Here is a 6,000-nt window from a genome sequence, read left to right as displayed (position 1 = left end):
AAGCTTGCTCTTCATGGTACATAAGCCACAGGCATTCAAATAAAGAGATTATTATGTTAGTTTTATATTTCTTAATAAAACTGGTATCTTGCAGACATTGATTGCGTAAATACCCAATTTTATTAGTGTTAAGAAAGAAGCCCCCTCTACCTTCCCTCTGTAGATCCAAGTGATAAATAAGGTTATTGGCCATCAGGTCAACCTGTGGTGATAGATGTTTTGGGAGTCTATGTTGCCACAAATGTTTTATTTTGAATGTGGCATGACATGTTGGTAAGCCTATTAAGAATTTACTGGGTTGACAAAGTCTTCACCAGCTCAGACTCTCTGCACTGACCCCCAGATGACTTATGCAGGAAGAACTGGAATCTTCAGAAGTGAGCAGTGTGAGTGGGTAAACCTGGCTGTACGCCTGGCTGAGCTGAGTCTGGGTTTACAGGGTCAGAGATGCCTGAGGAGAATGTCCTTTTGAAGAAGTGATGTTCTTTTCATGAACTTCTCAGGAGTGTCTCCAGCTGGATTGCCCTTCTGAGGAATAGGGCAGACATAGACTTTAGCCAACAGTTCTCTCGGGGGAGCTCATGGAACTTAGTGTGAAATGTGGATTGTGCATGCTGTCTAACTTTTGGTAGAAAGGGTTCAACCCACTGAATTATTTAGAGACCAATTTGTCTAATAACCCATGTAATTTTTTAGATGTTTACTTCCCATTTTCTCAGACTTCAACTGCTGTAAATGTTTCCACATAAAATTAAATTCTCTATTAAATCTCTAGAGCCTTTTAAATACATCAAATGAGCCCCCACAATCACATTCTGAGAGCATATAATGACCATCAAAGCTGCTGGCCTATATTATTTACACAGCTCTGGGTCTCCTTTATCATGCTAGGCTACCCTTTCTGCCAATCCTAATTCCAGCTCCTTTGACTTCCCAAGTGAGTGTAGTGACTGTGCAGTTCGCTCACTGTTTCTTAAGAATAGTGTGTTTCAGTTCATGTTCCCCTTTGTAGGAGTTCTACATGGTGGATCCCACTGAGCCACAGTGAAATCCATTTTGTGAGAATCTAGAGAATGATTCTTTGGGGGATCAATGTAAAATTGGGCATTACAGCCATAGTGTTAAGGTCAATAAAATATTTTAGACTTGAAGAAAGTTATTGGCTTCAAAATATGAAACTCATGTATAGTTGCACATAAATTATATTTCAGTAGAACCTGAGAACATTTTAATATATTCAATAGGAAGTAAGGTGGAGCTTCTAAAATGAGAATATCCAATGTCCAAGAAACTCTTAAAATACCCTGGTTTCTAAAATTGCCAACATCATCAAAGACATACAATTTAAAATTAGAAAGCCATGGAATACGAGATGTGGCTGATGCCTCAGAAATCATCTAGCTCAACTCCAGCCTTTAGTGTTCTGCTTGCTTTGTCACAAAAAAACCCCCAAAAAACAAAAAACAAAAGAAACAAGACAGGGCCCAAAGAGGGTGATTGTCCCAAATCCACACAGATAGTTAGGGACATAGCCTGCTGGAGAGCTCAAGTCTTCTGTCTCCTGGTCTAGCTTTTTTTTAAAGGTGGTTCACCATTGCACATAGTAGTTTATGGGTATATCTTGAAAAGGCCTATTAAATTCTGATTTGGAATTATCTTGGGATGTAAGTTAGCATTTCACCAAGAATTTCAAATGAAATAATGCAAAAATAAATTTTAATCTCTCAACTCCCATAAAATTAGGGCCAGTGTTGTAGAATGGAGGCTATTTCTGGATCCTTCCTATCTGGCATATGTTGCAGACTACACATCAGCGTGTAATTCACAGAATTGCAGGCATCAGGACTTTAAGGGGACAATAGATTGTAACCAGTATGTTTAGAGCTGTTGCTTCAAAGAGCAGTTGAAATGGCTGCTGTGGAAGAGACTGTAAACACTTATGAATATTCATGAGCACCCTATAATTCCCAGTCTTGCATTTGACTAGTTCTGGCCAATGAAATGTGAGTGAAAATGTTGGCTCTCACTTCTAGGCCTAGGTGACAATATATTCTGTGTCTTCCCTAGGCCCTCTCTCTATATCCCCCCATCCATGTGGTGGGAGCAAAGAATTCCAAGACAGTGGGTAAAAGTGTTAGAAGGAACCAGGTAGCAGTCATGGGTTAGAGAAGAGCCCCCGGGAAAACTGCCCAGCTGCATTGGATGTCAGGGGAAGGCGAACAATATTTCGACCATGCTCTCCAGTTTGGGGAGCATTTGTTATAGTAACTAGCTCTTATGACTGAGACACATCACTATCTTTTAAATTCTATTCACTTATTCATTTTATTATGATGGCCTGGGAGCTAACATGAGAGAAGTGGCTACAGAGGACATCAAGAAATGTCTTTAACATAATTCTCTTTTGTCTATGAAATCCTGAATAGGGTTGATTTCCTGACTGCCATGCAGTTTGTAATGTATACATCTAAGATTGAAACCCACAGTTTTTCTTCTCAACAGGCCCATGATGATCACCCAGTTCCTGAGTTTGTATCGTACAGTTTCTCTGGTTATTTATATATAATTTTTAAACCTTTGTTTCTTCCATCCAGAGGCTAATGGCTCTATAATGACTTCTTGTATTTGTTAGCACAGAGACCAAGCTGTTGTAACAAAGAACCCCCTCTCCTCCCAATAAAATACTCAGACTCAAACAAGATAGGACTTTTTTTCTTTCTCACTTAACAGTCCAAAATAGGACCATAGTGAGCTTGCCCAGGGACCTAGGTTATATCGTGTTACTTTTCTATCCAGTTTTAAACCAGCTCATCAGCACACTTGTATGTTCCAGTCTACACCTTGGAGTGCAAACAATCTCCTTCCTAAGTAATGTGACCCAGAAGTTGTACACAATGCTTCTGTTCACATCCCATTTGCCCAAACATAATCATGTGTCTACCCCTGGCGGGGAACTGTGGTCTCTAGCTGAGTGGCCATGTTCTCAGGGAATTCTGTTTTAAGCAGGAAGAAAAGGGACACTGGGACACAGCAGTTTTTACTTGACTGACTACGTTGAGACTTTGGGCCACATTTCGGTATCAGAAAAGATCACTTTGTCATAGTTTATTCTATTCTATAGTCAATATCCATTGATACCCTGTGAAATAAAAAATCAATACCTTTACTATCGTACAGCAATCTTATATTTTTCCCATTGTTAAGGAACTCAGGCATGGAAAATGCACTTTCCTGCGATTTCTTCTTAAAATGCCATTCTATGAGCCTCCTCCACATTTACCCTAGGATTTAGGAAGTCCTGGAGGGAGGAGACTAGCCGAAATATTTCCTATTGACCCATCAGAATGGGTGCTAGCTGAGTGTCAGCCCTGCCTGGGGGTGGGCATGTGCAATAAGAGTGTGTTTAGAATGAAGTGAGGAGCCTCACAGGAATGGTGTGTCTTAAGGGAAGTGAGAACTGTGATTCTGTCACTCAAAGTGTTGCCATGAGCTCAAATTTGAGTCCTAGGTCATGGGGTCTGCAATCGGTGTGCATTGCTGACCAGGGATGAATCAAGGTGGCTTCTGTATTATATCAACAGTAGCAAGCTGGAACTATATTTCCCCAAATTCCCTCACTGTATGATTCTAGGTTAAGGTGGCCAGAAAAGCCATGTGTGAGATTTGGAAGGCAGAGTGAAGCAACTATCATTATATTCTGAAGGTTTGCGTAGGGTGCCAGGTCCCGTTGCAGCTTGTGCACATTGTCACTGTTGCCCTGGGGCAGCAGCCAGGCCTCTGCTCCTCCAGCTCCCACTGTATCTCTTCCTGAATCTCTTCCAAGTTGTGAGCAGTTCTGTGGCAAAAAGCATCAGCAATTTCTTTAAGCCACCAGTGTCATCGAGGGGGAAGGCATGACAGATAGACGTAGTCTCCAACTTGTCCTTATTAGTTCCAAGCCTATTCCAACTTGTTCTTGTTTTCTCCCACTTGACATCCAGCTTATCTTTCTGGCAGCTCTGCTGACTTACGGTGTCTTTAGACCCACCACACAGTGCAGAGTCAACAGCATCTTTACCAAATCCCACAGTTACGCACGGTCAAATCTCTATAATCCGGCCCACACTCCACTGGCCAAAACTGCATCACAGGGCCCCAATCCAACTGCAAGGGGGCTGGGAAGTGTAGTCTTCTTGTGTGCCCGCTGAGGAAAATGAATAAAGTTTACTAAAGAATACTGAGATATCTCAGAAATACCAAGGGAAAAAATAACAAGGCAAATAAACACTATGTATGTCATTGATTTTACAGTATACACACACAGAGACATATACATAAATATGTATATGTATATATGGTATTTATATAGGGTGTCCCCAAAATGTATATATACACTTTGAATAATTATAAGGGCAGTGCTTATTAAAATACATTTCATTTTCAGATGTTAAAGTGTGTATACATTCTTTGAGGATACCCTGTATATTCCATACTATATAGCATCATATATTCTATTATGTATAGCATATGCTATATGCACCATATATTATGTATATATTTCTTTGCTCCCCTCAATAAAAATAAAAATCCTTATGTAATGTGAGAACATTAGATGTGAATGATATGGTAGTTGACGCAATGGAAAAACCCCAGGGTGGAAAATCTTTGGCAGTAACAAAAGGCAGAACCCTCAGGTCAGACGACACGCCCTCGGTGCCTGGCATCAGCACTCTGAGAGCTGTGTCACTGGAGACAGGTAGCTGTGGCTGGCTGTCCCTTTGATGGGGATTAGCAGCTGCAGCCCCTTTGTGGGCATTGGAGCATAGCTGTTGCATTAGGAATGGGCATTAATAGGAGAAGTCTTTGCAGAAAACTGAAGCCAGAGCGGAGGAAATCCTTCAGTGGTGAAGTGGATGGACTTGGTTTTACATGGAACATGTGTGTGGCTTCCATAGGCCTCTCAAGAAATATTTGGGAGAAAGTTGAAAAGATAGGGAGTTTGCTCCTGCATGACGGATGGGAGGTAAAACAGAGCGAGGCTGTTCATTTATATTCATTAAAAAAATCAGGAATATGATGTTGCTACCAAAGACAGCATGTACCTGCCAGTGTGACTATCTCTTTATTTTTAATGTTTGAGCACCGGGGCAATAGGTCTTTTATTATGGCAGACTCCTGAGGCTGAATACAGAAGTTCCTGAGACATAGCAATTCATTATTCATTAGCTTGTCTAAAGTAAAAATAATACCTTTAAATAACCTTTCAGGAAAATGCATTGTGCCAAGTACAGTAAAATCTCAAGGCTGCTTCATGATTAGCATCTCCATGGTCCTGGGTTTCTATTTTCTCAAAGCTCTGCCTAAACAATTTATATTTTAGCTACTTTAATGGATAAAGTCATAAATATTTTCCTGACATATTAGTGCTTATACAAGGAAGATCCTCTCAGTGGGTAATTAGTTCGCATGCTGAGATGAAAAGTGGGCGATAGGCAAGGATTGTTAAGTGTCACATAGCTGACGTCTGTAAGAGGAATTATGTTTATTTTATAAAGGCCAATGTGTTAGTCTTTGTGTGAGTGAATCAATTATGACTGCTCATATTCGTTTAGAATAATTGCAACTCATATCTAATTATCCAGAACTGATGTTGCATCCACATACTTCATTATTTAAAAATAGGTAAATAAAGAATAGTAAATATTTTTGACGAAATTTTATAGTTAAATATATATTTTTCCATTAGAAGATAATGTCTAAGCTTAGCATAATTTTCAAAAAGTTTAAATAATTACGAAATATTAGATAATGAATATTTACTTATATGGGGTATACTTTCTATAGCTGCTGTAATAAATTACCGCAAACTTAGTGGCTTAAAATACACATTGGTTATGGAGAGTTCTGTAGGGCAGAAATCTCACAGGAGTCTCCTGGGGCCATGGGCTGGGCTGTGTCCCCTAGGAGGTCCTAGGGCAGAATCTGTCCCTTGTCTTCTCCAGCTTCTGGGGGCTGCCTACA

This window comes from Miniopterus schreibersii (assembly GCF_964146895.1).
Source record: "Miniopterus schreibersii genome assembly, chromosome: 5".
NCBI lineage: Eukaryota > Metazoa > Chordata > Mammalia > Chiroptera > Miniopteridae > Miniopterus > Miniopterus schreibersii.
The sequence above is the reverse complement of the archived record's forward strand: the minus strand, read 5'-3'. Positions refer to the sequence as shown.